This window comes from Halichoerus grypus, chromosome 9 (genome assembly GCF_964656455.1).
Source record: "Halichoerus grypus chromosome 9, mHalGry1.hap1.1, whole genome shotgun sequence".
NCBI classification, from domain to species: Eukaryota; Metazoa; Chordata; class Mammalia; order Carnivora; family Phocidae; genus Halichoerus; species Halichoerus grypus.
This window is the reverse complement of record NC_135720.1, coordinates 96,731,423-96,745,752: the sequence shown is the minus strand read 5'-3', so window position 1 is coordinate 96,745,752 and position 14,330 is coordinate 96,731,423. Positions and strand designations below refer to the sequence as shown.

The 14,330-nt window shown below is 44.3% G+C and overlaps 1 protein-coding gene across 3 annotated transcripts in view; it reads right to left on the bottom strand.

Moving 5' to 3' along the window:
* Positions 1-9,815, bottom strand: part of ELOVL5 (ELOVL fatty acid elongase 5) — an 84,286-nt gene extending 74,471 nt beyond the window's left edge. Inside the window, exon 1 of one of the 3 annotated variants that reach the window (XM_078055233.1) lies at positions 9,662-9,815. The gene's annotated coding sequence lies outside the window, so the exon portion shown is untranslated. The remainder of the gene's footprint in view (positions 1-9,661) is intronic. The other 2 variants (XM_078055232.1, XM_078055234.1) reach the window with 2 other exon arrangements.
* Between the last annotated feature and the right edge of the window lie 4,515 nt (positions 9,816-14,330).

The window sequence follows — 14,330 nt, the reverse complement described above, 5'->3', positions numbered from 1 at the left end:
CTGGCAATTTGTATGATCTGAGGGTTACTGCTGCTCTTCTCCCTCAGCTGGGAGTAGGAAATGGTAACCCTACAGGCAGGGAAGCCAGCTCTCCACAGTCCCCTGCTAGGTGGGCTCCTCATTCCTGAAATATTACGCATTCTCAGGCTATCAAGGTACACTCATCTCCACACAGCCATTAGCACAGATTACTGAACTGATACTTGAAAGCTACATCTTGGAGACACAGTCATGCAAATAATTGCTAGACAGCTACCACCTGCCTGATGGTTTATACGTACCGAGGACACAGAGATAAACATGCCAGACACTGAGCAAAGAGAAAAGGAAAAGCCATTCTTACATTAAGAATGAGGAAACTGAGGCACACAAAGGTTAGGTATTAGAACTAAGGTTAAACAAGCAGAAAGGGGTGGGAACATCTGATTCAATCAAAAGGATCACAGGCTCTAGGGTGTGAGGATTTGACTCACGAAGAACAGGGCTTTTTCTGCTACTGAATTCACTTTACTTTTGTGTTTATTGTTTTTGCTGGGGAGCACCTGATGAGGAGGCATTCAAATACAGCCTGTGCAGAGTAGAGATGGGGACAGACAGGCACATTTGGAGAAATGGAAGTCTGTGGTGTGTTGAGAGTGAGGAGTGCATGCAGGAAAGTGGCAGGAAATGAAGCTGGATCAAGAACGGCCCCGGAGAGAGAGAAAATGAAGCTTTTAGGATGGAGTGAAAGATCCTGTTAACATGTCAGGATAACACTGTGACAAGAGAGTAGGGACCAGACCATAGGGGAGACAGGAAGGAGACAGGGAGAAACTACAGTTGTCCAGTTAGGAACCGAAGTGCTGCAAGGTTTGGACGATGGGAGGGGAAGGGGCCTCAGAGAGGGACAGAGAGGAGCCTGAAAGGACAATACTTGGTGACTGACAGCTAGAGTGGGGGGAGGAAGGACATGGCTGATGAGAGAGAAGGACCCAGACACCACTGCCAGCTCGAAGGCTTGGGCAAACTGGTGGATGGTGGTGCTCCTGACCAAGCTGGCTAACAGGGCGGAGAGGTTTGGAGGGCATCCAGGTGAACCTAGCTGATGAGAAGTGGAGTCTGAAGCTCAGAAGAGGTGGATTAGAAAGAAATGAGATGGAAATTGGGTGGACAGTCAAACCTATGGCCACGTATATCACCCACTGAGATTGGTCTTCCAACAATACTTTGCAATTACTCACCTAAATCTTGAATTTTGGGAAGCCCTTTAAAATATGCCAGTCCCGTTTCTCAAAATGATGATAAACTCAAGCATGAAGCTCTGTACCAAGGCTCAGTGAAAAGCACCCCTCCCACTGTATACGGCATTCATAGCCGTTATCCTTTGGGGTCACTGAGCCTATTGCAAACCTACCACTCCTTGCCAAGTAAACAAAGAGGAGCTGCTCTGAAGAGGAAGCGAGCATAGTATTTATAGCATTCTCCTTGGGACATGGAAGTCCTGAGATACTGTGTTTAAGGGGCTCTTTGGAGAAGCTCTGACCTGTTTCACAGGGCAACCACTGTCTCCTCTGTAAGCATGCTTCAAGAAAATCAATGGCCAAAGTCCATCATGGACATCCAGATCTTTTGCATGCCTCCAATGGCTGTCTTAAAGACTAAGCTTAAAGCGTCTACGAAATGCTTCATATTCCTAAACATCTAAGTCAGACTGCCAATTGCAAATAGCTGGGAGACAAACATTTAAGGGGCTTTTAAGCTTTTCTGCTACAGGCAGCTACTTATAATTCTTATCTGATTGCAGTCTCTTAACTGATGTGATTACTTGAATATTCAAAGTAAATTATCATGTTCTTCAAGCTAATTCATATGAATACACAAAAGCAGCATCATAGCCTCGGTTGAAATTAAAAGAGGGTGGAAAAATATAATTTACAAAGATAGGTTATGCAACCCCCAGGAGAAGTCTTGAAGGATTTAAATTCGAGCCTGTGTAACATAAGTAAGGCACATGACATGAAAACACATTTCTTTGTTTAAACTGAATCCAAACACCCACATTTTACAAATGTTACTTGGGTATGGAGGTGAATGAGAGGGAGAGGCAGAGCTCAAATGTGTTAAAACACACACACACACACACACACACACACACAGTTTGGGGCGCCTGGGTGGCTCAGTGGGTTAAGCGTCTGCCTTCGGCTCAGGTCATGATCTCAGGATTCTGAGATCGAGCCCCGTGTGAGCTCCCTGCTCAATGAAGAGTTGGCTTGTCCCTCTCCCTCTGCCCCTCCCCCTGCTTGTGCTCACTCTCTCTAATTAAAAAAAAAAAAAAAAAATCTAAAAAAAAGAAAAGTTTGTCACAATGTGGCACTTTTAAAAGCAAACACAATGTAGTAATCATTTATTCATCTCTTCTACAGAGTGTGTCCAAAGCCAAGAGTTACCACCTGGTCACAGTCCATGTTAATATGTAGGCCACTCTGAATTTTGTGATTCTCTTATTTTAGGAATTGTGGTACCCATAACCATCATAATGTTGTTAGATCTACTGACCCACACCCAGAAAGAAAATGAAAAGTTCTGAGAGTCTAATAATCCCAAGAGAACTAAGGGTGGTGATAAACGTGTCTATCTTGAGCCTAAACAGGTGGCCCTTAACGGGGCCTGTGTCAGAATGACCTACTAGATGTTCTCAAACTGCACATGACTTACACCTCAGTCCAAGGGAAATCAGACAAGCTGGAGACAGAGGCTCCCTAGAGGATTTGGGTGCCCTTCCCTCCCAGCCCACACCTCTCAGGTCTTATACACCTTGTAAATCAAACCAGCTGCAGCTGAGGCCAGGTAAGGAAACTGATGCTGGATGCCCATGGCCAGTCACACCAGTCCAGCCTACTGGCACCTGAGCTTTTGAGCACGGATTTTTTACACCAATGATTCTAGAGCTCTTCCAGAGCTACACAGTACCTGTGCTTCTGATTACCTGATTGCAGAATTCTGAAAAAAGGACTCAGAAGAAACAAAAGGTCACCCTTTCAAGACTGATGATAAATGTTAAGAATTAGCTTTGTCTAAACCTTTGTTTAGTTATTGTCAAAAGTTCTATATTGGTTATACTGTCAACCTCTCAGAATGTAATGATGAATAAGAAACTCAACTTTGTTTCCTCTAGTTCTCTGTCTAGAGCTGCAAATGCAAAGATGCCTGCCTGGTCTCAGAGGCTTCCTGTGGCAGGATGGCTGAGAGCGGACTATAGCCAGACTGTCTGGATTCGAAACCTGGTTCTGCCAGCTAGTGGCTGTGCAGCCTTGCACAGGTCACTTCACCTTTCTTAGTTTCCACATCTGTAAAATTGGGGTACCTACCTTCTGGGGTTTTGTGAGGCCAAAATAAGTATCGGTAGAGCACTTTAGAAAAGTGCCTAGCATGTGCTATTGAACAGCTATATTCAGCACCCACAGAATAGGCTCATTCTTTTTATAAGTTGCAAAGTATTGCATTGCCCAGCTGTAATTTATTCTTCTGAAGGACATTTGTATCTTACAATTGTATCTTACAATCTTTTGTTATTGCATCTTACAATTGTATCTTACAGTCTTTTGTTATTATAAACAATGCTTCAATGGACATCCTATACAATAGAGATCTTTTTACCATGATCATCAAATGCAGTCCCCTACTTAACTTTCATGTTTAATACTGACGGTTTGAACACCCTTCCAAAGTAGGCACAGGTATTACCACCTCCAAGTTCTACCCAGTCATAAGGGGCAGAGTTGGAACCCCATCCAGATGTGTGGCTGCTAACCTGAAAGGCAGCTGCTTTAATTCACTTCCCACAACTTTGCTTACTTAAAACAAAACAAAACATACTAGACGCTCTTATAAATGTACCTCAGATCCACAGTAAATATTTAGAAGTTCTGTAAGAAGGAAAACTCAAATTTTCACAGAGGTTCATATCTGCTCACAAAAATGGCAGATGGAGGTAACAACTTCTGTAAATATGAAAGTAATTTATTTCTTCTGCCAAAGACTGAAGCAGAAGTACCCTGAACACTACCCCCTGGGGCCATACACCATACACCACACTGCCAAACTCCCAGAGAAGTAAATGAATAATTATCGAATTTGGTATCATGAGAACTATTCTTTGGGGAAAGAGAAATTCATAACAATTACTCTGTAGTAGCATTTGCTATGCCAAGACAAGAGGAGAACAGGTACTCTGGGGTTCAGCATAACAGATACAATAAAGACCTGAATGGCCAATTCTCCAGCATGGCTTTAATTAGGTCTTTTTTTTTTTTTTAAGATTTTATTTATTTACTTGACAGAGAGAGACACAGCAAGAGAGGGAACACAAGCAGGGGGAGTGGGAGAGGGAGAAGCAGGCTTCCCGCCAAGCAGGGAGCCCGGTGCGGGGTTCGATCCTAGGACCCTGAGATCATGACCCGAGCCGAAGGCTGACGCTTAATGGCTGAGCCACCCAGGCGTCCTAATTAGGTCTTTTTAGTATGGGCTTATAAAGATTGTCCTGACAGGGTGAAATTGTTGACAATGGGGACAGGAAAGGGCAACTTCATAGAGATGGAAACTGTAACCAGCATGTGCTAGCAGGAGGGTGCTAACGTAGTAGAAGGATTATACTTAGAAATTGCAGGTGTTTCAAGAAAATGGTTATTCTCCTAACGAGAGAAAGCATGACAGTACCAGCACTAAAAACATTTTTTAAAAAGAAATGATTTCCTAAATCCCTGTCAGCAAAGACATCAAACAAAAGTACAAATGTCTAATTTAAGAAAGATGGTTACACATCACTGTACTTCAAACACAAATGGCAGGGGTCTGGGGAGGAGGAAGGGTGGGAATTTAGTCTTTCTGAACACTCACCAAGGACCAATACTTTATATCCAGGGACCACACAAATCTAAAAGGAAATACACACGAGTCAAAAAAAAAAAAAGAAAAATTCCCATTGAGGAAATATGCCAGCAGGAGCCCAGTGGGAACCAAACAGTTTGCTAATGATAACATTTATGGGTTCAAAGGGGGATCATCGGGGATATGTGTGGGTGAGTGGGGGGGAGATTCTATTACAAATACTCAAAATTAGGTCAGGTTACCTTCCTAAACAATTTACTTTGCTAGGCCAGAACACGTCCAGCAGTTAAACTTAACCTCTTAAAGAGAAAATTGTAACTTCCATCACTGATTTTGACGTTGCTTTTCTAAGACCTAAATGCTTTCAACTTCCACTCTCTACCCCCAGTCAAACAGAAACAAGGGATTTGCTTTTGGCAAAAGTGAAAATAAAAAATTTTAGTTCTTGGAAGTCACCTTAATCTTTTAAAGAAAAAAAGACCAATACCCAGAGTTGATTTTCTCTTGGTTGGTGGCAAGTTAGGATAGGAAGCCATGGCAGCCAGGTTCCATACAAGGGTGAGGCCCCCCTACTTAAACAACTATGCCTTCCCATTTTCTCAAATTACCTCAGTTGTAATAAAGAATTATGTATGTGCTTTACTATAATCCTGTATCATGAGGCATCACTGATTTTCCTATCTGTTACGCAAGCTGGGTAAGTCAGCTGATGGATAGAGCCCAGAAGCCTTGGTTCTTACTTCTGGCTCCAGCTGCATGAGCTTTATCAATACTGGATTTTCCTACTCTCACCAATGATACTTCATTAAAAGTTGAGAAGCATCCCGATTTCAGTAATATTAATATGTGAAGTGCCTGCAGTGATTTTAAGAGGCCACGGATTATAACCTGCATCTCTACCAAGATATGTTAAAATATGAACAACTCTGAAAATGGATAAAATGGGGAAACACGTAGTTGTAGAAGGGCGACAGAAAGTGGCCAACAGAGGGGTGTGTGTGTGTGTGTGTGTGTGTGGGAAGCAGCTTGTCCAGATATGTATCTGGGCTGTTTGCATATTCCACCTGATTGCAAAGCTTCCTTTTTCTTCTTCTATAACACCACGTTTCTTTGACCACTCGGTCTTATGAGTGCTCTTCATCTTGTTGGCCCTCAAATCCATTGGTCTCCAGGTCTCATAGATCTTATCCTAGAAATAATCTAATACAATTAATTAGCTCTCTCCAGCCTGTGCTCATGGCTGTAGCTCCACCTGGGGCATTCTCACTGCCCTGGCCACCTCTAACAGCCTCCCAAACCATCTCCACAGTCCTAGCATCTGTCCAAGCCAATCCATCCTACACATTCTGGTAGGAGTCATACTCCTGGAGCACTGCATTCATAATGTACTCCTAGTTCAAAAGCTTCAGTGCTACTCTGTAACCTCAGGAGAGAGGGCAGGCTAGGGGCTCAAGATGACCTGGGCTCGAATGTTCTGTGACGCTGGCCAAGTGTCTAAACTTCGCTAAGCCTCCAATTCTTCATCTGTAAAGTGGGAAGGCTCACGGTACCAATTAATAGCAATTGGAATAGCAATTGGGTTTGACACATAATAAGAGCCCAGTAATAAACAGCCATTATTATCATCAACAACTTGCCTTTCTAACCTTTTCTTCCACTTCTGTACTATCAGCTTCAGCCAACTGGGCTACTTGCTTTTTGCCCAGTGATTCCACAGATGTTTGCTCTCCAAACTCCTTCTCTCCTGGAATGCCTGTCCTATCTCTTCAAATCAGTAAGATTCCTCTATGACATTTAAGGCTACATTCAAATGTAGACTCAATTCTACCTACTTTAATCCAATCATCTCTGTAGTACTGACATCTTGGAGGCCCTTACAGCTCACAATGTGGCTGACTGGCCCTCACTGAAGGTATGGTAGCAGCCCAATAGGTGAGGTGAGATTTAAATCCACTTCCTCAGTTCTGGGATGGGTCTCCCAGGTTATCAGATTTCCATTGTTTTAGTTATTACTTCAAGTAACCAGGTTTAACTTAATCACCTCAAAGCCAAGGACCCTCTTTGAAAGGTGGTGGGAAGTGAAGTGCCTACATGAGAGTATGTTAATGGGGGTCCAGATCGTTGCTGGCAGTCATCTTGCAAAACCAGCCTATGGACTATGGATAGAAAGTTTTGCCCTGAGGATTTTTCAAGTCAGGTGGTCATTTAAGCCCATTTGAGTCAGGTTTCTGTTTCCTGTACTGAAAGCATCCTAACCAATCTTACAGTGGTAAGCACTGATGTGCCTAACATAGATAGCTCTGCCACATAAAGCTTTCCCAGACATCCTCACCAAAGTCCTCCAGAAATCTGTGTTTGACCCCTTTTTAGTCCAAGGCATAGATTTAGTATGGGTATGAAAGGATTAACACATCAACTAACTCAGATCAACTAATTCAGGAAGACGTTTGGAGTCAGAACTGTGTCATTCAACTTTGTATATAACCTCTCCTAACATACACAAAGTACACATAACTGACAAGTCAATGAATAAAAAAGGCATCTAGAAAAAAAGGGAAGGGCATAGATTTTAGGTGGATCTGAAAGATGACAAGCTGTTAGGTTGACTAGGTTAGATTTTTAAGTTAAAGTGTAACAGAGTTACAAAGATGGCACATGGCCGACTGAACAAATCCTAGTGACTTCATAGGGATCCCGGAATTTGTACCTGTGAAAACCTAAAGTTTTGAATATTTTCCCAGTTACTCGAGATTCTTGAGATTTATTCTTGGCTACATCCTCTAAATCTCACTGCCCCTTCCCCAGGAAGAAAAATAAGGAAGCATTTATTAAACCACTATTTGGTGGACCCCAAGCCGAGCTTTCATTTGTAGCTCCTGAAATCTGTAAAAATTCTGCAACAGAAAACACCCATTTATACATAAGAAAATTGGGTTAAGGGAATGAGGACAGTATTTGAAGTCATAAGGCACTTTTCTTGAAAAATCTGACACATTTTAATATGCTTTCTACTTTCACTTTTCAGCGAAGTTCCATATTCTGTAAAATTAGCCATCTGTAGCCATCAATAACATTTTCCTTTTTGTCTTCAGTTAGAAATGGAAGAGAAATGAAAATGCAAAAAGAGAAACGGTACAAGAAAAGCTCCTGGCAATGAGAAGTTATAATCTGGGGTAAGAACCTAAAAGGGCCATGAGCGACATTTCTCCTTCAAGTGCGGAGCTTTCCGGGAGAATCCCAGGCAGCATCTGAGCTGACTACAAAAGTGATTCACTCGTGTCCTAACCGAAGATGTAAAGTTAGTGTTCGTCCACAGCCATCGAATGCAAAACCGCCTACGTCGGTATCTGTAGATTCTGCACCAAATGGTGTTGGCTGAGATGTGCAAGCAAAACAAGTGCAAACCAACAGGTTATCTACCAAGCAGTTAGGGGAACAAGTTACCAAATCTAACAAGCAACATTAGCTCTTCCGTACAACCCTAAAAAGCACTTCCTGCCACGGGTCCGTTATTTGATAATTAAGGTTGCTTCCTGGCCACAATCCCCCCGCCCACCGCTGGCACCTCTCGGTTCCCCAGCCCAGCTAATAAGTCAGGCACCGGATTCTTCCATACCGGATCCCCAGGTATGGAAGAATCGTATTCCCGGAGCACCAAAGTTGGCATAATGCATTCTACAAATTTGCAATCAAGAAACGGGGAGATGAGCTTAACTATAGTCGTGAGAAGGGGAAACCATCACCCTCAAAGTGCAAGAGCACGGAACGGTTTCAAGAGACGGTTTAAAAAGAACAACTCTTCCTCCAGGCACGACTCCCCCCGCCCCCACACCCGGACGCGGGGACAGACGCGGCAGAGAGGAGGGAATCTTACAAGCGTGGAAACTGTAAAAGGGCACTTTTCCTTACAAGTCTTAACAACCACAACCCTAGGGCTTCGCCGCCCCAGAGCCGCTCCCGCGCCGCGCGCCTCCCTCCCGGCCAGCCGCTCCCGCGCTGGGACTCCCCAAAGGGCCGCCCAGGTCGCCCTCGGGTCCCCTCCCCCCCGCTTCCCTGCCGGCCTCATCCCTCTCCGAGTACCGCCAGGCTGCTGTTCTCTGGTTTTAATAAAACCCGAGTGGCCCTGACCTGGCGAGCTTCCCTCCGGCAGGCAGACGCGAGAAGAGGAAGGGGAAAAAGGAAAGGCCGAGAGTCCCCTCACCGCCGGCTCCTCGAGCTCCGCGCGGGGCGAGGGAGGGCGCGCCCTGGCTCTCGGTGCCGAACCGACCCGCGACCCGACAGAGGTTCTCCGAACTCAGTGAGGTTTCGTTCTGCCCCGAGAGCGCACTCGCTCTTCCGGAGGGCGCTTCCCTGGACTTCCCATCCGCGAGTTCATCCCGACAGGGAGGGCGGACTCGAGCTCTGAGAGCCATCCCTCCCGCCTGCGGTCTGGGCACAGCGTGGGTCCCCGCGGCGCCTGTCAGCGTGCAAACATGCCCGCCGGATGCTTCCCCTCGCCGAACAGGTGAGACTGCAGCACGGTGGGAACTCCCGAGGCGCCCAGCCTCACCCTGGCGGCGGGCACCGCGCTCCCGCGCCCGCCGTCGGTGCCCGGGGAGCCGGGCTGGGGCCCGCCGGAGCCGCCAGGCTTCTCCTCCACGCGGATCGAGCGCGGGGCCGCGCCGGCAGCCGTAACTCTGCCCTGGGTCCGGTCCTAACCGCGGTTCGCAGCCCTCGCGTCCGGGCCGCGCGCTAGCGCGGGTGTCATGGCCGAGCGGCGGCCCCCGACAGAAGTTTCCAGGAGCTGACGGCTTACCTCGTAGTCCGAGGGGCAGCAGCAGCTTTGAGAAGCAGCGCGGCGGCTGCAGGAGCGCCCGTGGCCAGCGGAGCCGAGGAGGATGTTAGAGGGAGGCACCGGTAGCGAGGAACCGCCGCGATGGAAAGAGGAAGGCGCCGGGTATCTACAATCAGAACGTGGGCTGACCGTGACGTCACAATGGCGCGGCCAGCCAATCGGGGCCCGAAGGCTGAATCAAGCGCTATGATGTCATGCGGCCCTGGAGCCAATAGCGAGACAATAGAACTTTCGTGATTGTAAATTCCAGAATCCGAAGCAGTGGGGAGCCAAAGCCCGGGTTGGTGCCCTCGGGTTCACGTGTCTCCGGGCAATTTTTTCCCCCCTTTCTTCCTAATAAGCCTGCGTGGAACGCAGAGCCTGCGCAATAGCAGCGGTGAAGTTCCTGATGCCCTGAACTCTGAATCTCTGAAAGCCAGGCTGGGCAAGGTTGTGTGGCAGAATTTGGACGACAAGAAGCCCACTTTCGGAGCCATCTCCTTTTTGATTCTGAAAGGGATCCAGTTTTCCTTGGTTTTAGCCGAAAGGGTTAAATACCTACGGAGACCACCGGAGCGAAGGTCTGCAGTTGAACCAGGCAACAGGGAAAAGCGCTCAAAATTGATGTTATAGCTTAGCTCCCTTGTGGTAGGTTTACTGTGATTTTTCTTACGGATTCTTATTTTTCCTCAGAGGTCACTACCAACTTCATTTCTACTCTAGAAATTATTCCTGAGGCTTTTAAAAGGAGGAGAGGTGGTGAAGTAAGTGACGCCTTTTCAGCTAGACATTTGTAAGCACTTAAGGCAGAGTGCTTTGTGCTCAAGGCACAAATAGATCCTCGCTGTTTTTCACTGGTGTTGAGTAACTTCAGGCCTTTGTCATCCTAGTATTCCACACTTTCCCTATATCAAACCCCAGAAATTAAGCCTTTCTCCTTGCGCCCTCTTACTACATGTCCATTGACCCAGCATGGTCAACCATTTAATGTAAGCAAATTCTTTTACATAATCACAATTTAGTGTTTATCAGGTACCAGCTGCGGTCCAGGCACTGGGCCATTGCAGTGAGAACATAGGTGTACAAACTGTATACAAATTAGGTTATTTAAACATACACAAATAATTGAGACTTTTGATAGTCAATTGTCATTCAATTCCACAAACACTGAGTGGCTTCAGTTTGTCAAATAAGATGCTAGGTGTTAGGAATAAAAAAACTTGAAGGAACCGCTCTGCCTGTAAAGTGATACAGTCAGGAAACAACCACCATGCAGTGGTAAATGCTACAAGGGAAACCGAGATACACAGATTAACTAAGATTTCTGATAAGGGACATGTGAAAAGCATGTGCTAGAAGCATAGAAGAGTTTGGCAAAGATATTTTATTTATTCTTCACTCTTCTGCTAGCAACCCAAGGCCAGAGTTGGTTCAGCTCTCTGTTACCCTATCCAAGTTCTTTCCTAGTTTTAAAAGTTTCAAATTTAACTTGGTATTCCAAAAATCTCAAGTTTTACACTCAATTGTTTTTATTGTGCTCATGTATCAGTAAAATGTTTTAAGCCTGTACTGCCAAAATATTTGTGTTTATTTTTAATTATGGACTTATATAACCGTCAAATCATACATTTAATATTTTTTCTTATGTTAAGGCAAAAGGAACTACCAAGTTCTAATATTTTATGCATGTTGTTTCCCGACTGTACCATCTGGCTCAAGCTTGTACCCCCACTTTAAAGACCACCGCTTCAGGTTTAAACTCCATTTGAAGGGGAAACATGTTGAATTTTGCTCACTGTTTATCCACAGATCTTAGTACAGTCCCTGATATATAATAAGAGCCTAGTAAATATGTTTTGAGTGAGTGAATGAGTGAATTCTTACTCACTATCACCATCATCCCTCTGGTGCTTCCATTTTCTGTTCTAAATTTCCAACCCTCTGTCAGATAGTGTCCCAGGACTATTGATTCTTCTTAAACCTAAGGTAGTAAAGTCATGTTCTCTTTCTTCCTCCAGCTGGAGAATTAAGTTTCTGAATACATATATGATTTAGGGAGAATTCCCCCCCTCCCCCCAGCCTGCAGCTCATCTTACACCCTACAGTGTAAACTACCACGACCACAGTATGAATTATTGTAGATCGCAGCGCTATCACATTCATGGATAAAGGTTTAAGGAAAGCAATAGAACTGAAATGACTCCCTGACTTGAATGTGGGTTTTTTTTTCCAAAATAAATCAAAAGAATGCCTAAAATTCAATATCAGTGTTCAAGAAAAGTATTTTAATTAGTGTCAGAATCAGATTCTTGGCCAACCAGGTTCTAGACACTGTGCTGGAGCCATCCCAGTCCTTATAACCAACCTATCAAGAGTAAACCCAGGTAGGGTGCAGTAAAAAACCCTGTAACTCTTGCCTTTTTCTTTACGACAACCATACGATAGTCCCCAAGAAGTGATTGTTGAATTGTTTTCATTAAATAGTTAACTATTTTATTCCTTTTTGTCTTCCTCCTCCTACTTTTCTTTATTTTTAAATTCTGGTAGCATTTTTCCTTCTGCTCTTAGTTTTCATCAATGGTTTGAAATCTCCTCCAACCACACACTTCCAAGCATATTGGAAAGTTACTTCAGGGGCGCCTGGGTGGCTCAGTTGTTAAGCATCTGCCTTCGGCTCAGGTCATGATCCCAGGGTCCTGGGATCGAGCCCTGCATCGAGCCCCGCATCAAGACCCACATCGGGCTCCCTGCTCCGCAGGAAGCCTGCCTCTCCCTCTCCCACTCCCCCTGCTTGTGTTCCCTCTCTTGCAATATCAATATTGCTCTTGAGAAAGAAAGTATTTAACATCCTGGGAAATATGTTCCATTTTTATAGCATCTGTAGTTGAATTAAGAAATATAATTGAGGGGTGCCTGGCTGGCTCAGTCAGTAGAGCATGCGACTCTTGATCTCAGGGTTGTGAGTTTGAACCAACCACATGTTGGGTGTGGAGGTTACTTAAAAATAAAATCTTAAAAAAAAAGAAATACAATTGAAAGTTTCATTAGAATACAATTCTTATTAATGAGACTTGTTTCATTTCAGGATGAAATACTTTATGTGCTTAGGAGGTATTTGTGTAACATAATGAAACCTGTCTTTTAAGACAAGGCAAAAGTCTATGTTTGCCTCTGGACATTCGAAAGTTGACTAAAATATAGGACAAGCATAAGCTAGTTTATGCTAAGGATGTCACTATGAAGTCTTTGTTGGCTCCTACTCCCCCCCCCCCCCTTCTCGATGATCTTACTTTTTTCTTACCTGCTAATTTGTATTTTCTGTTACCTTGTTGCCAGGGGTTCCCATTGGCCTGACTTGTCTTTGTTAGAGGCAGATAGATTAAAGGCAGTTTCCTTTCCTCCCCAGAACAAGGAATCTTTTCTACACTTCCATTGTTACTCTGCTGCTACTCCTCTTCATTGTACTGGGATTTATCTCTATTCTTGTCCTTGAGTGTTCATCCTGATGGGTGTGAACTACTTGAAGGCACTGCCCATGCCTGGTCTACCATGTTTTCCCAATGGCTGGTAGAACCTCTGGCAAATAGCAGATGCTCATAAATATCTGTTGAATGAATGAACAATTTGAACTATTTCTGGATTCTCTAGTTTTTCTTCTCCACTTCCTTTTATATACTCTTTAGTACTCTATCCAGGAGCAACTGGACAATGAAAGGGGTCTGTGTCCTCAATCCTCTCTATATACATTTACTTCCTAGGCATTATTATCATCCTCTTTCATGACTTTGGGTTCTATCTCTACTGACTCCCAAATGTATTTCTCCCAAATGTATATTCTCCTGAAGTCTAGACTTATATACGTAACTGCCTATTAATGACTTTTCTTAGATGTCTAAAAGGCATCTCAAACTGAAAATAATAAAAAATGAACTCTTGATTCTCCCTCAAATCCATAGTTTTCCCCAGCTTTGTAAATGACAACTCTATTGATTCAGTTTCTCAAGCCAAACACCTTAGAGTTATGTTTAGCTTCTGTCTTCCTCTGACATCCTACATGCATGCATCAGGTAAATTCTGTCTACTCGATCTTCAAAATTTATCCAGAATCTTATTACTTTTCACCAAGTTTACCACAACCACTGGTTTAAGTTACCATAAACTGTTGCCCAGAATTTTCCAATAGCCTGGACCTCTACTGCTTTTGCCTCCTGCAGTCTATTCTCAACCCAGCAGCCTGAGTGATCCTCTTAAAACCAAAGCCAGATGGTGTCACTTGTGTACTTAAACCATCGATCAACCTCTCATCTCAGTTAAGAGTAAAAATCAAAACTCTTACAATAGCTTATAAGGTGCTTCATGACTTAGCACCTGTGCCATTTCTCTGACCTTCTAAAGCTACTTTGTCTTCTACCCGCAATTACCTCCTTAGCACTAGACTTGCCTCAGGGCCTTTATCCTTACTCTTCCACCATGCCTAGTATAATCTCACCCCAAAATCTCCAAGACTTACACTCTTGCTCCATTCTGATCTCTCTAAATGTCATCTTCCTAGAGAGTTCTCCTTAAACTCTCTAAATTTGCAACATCTCCCTCCCTGCCTCCCATATTCTGGAAACTTTTTACACTGCTTAATTTTTCTCCTTAGCACTTA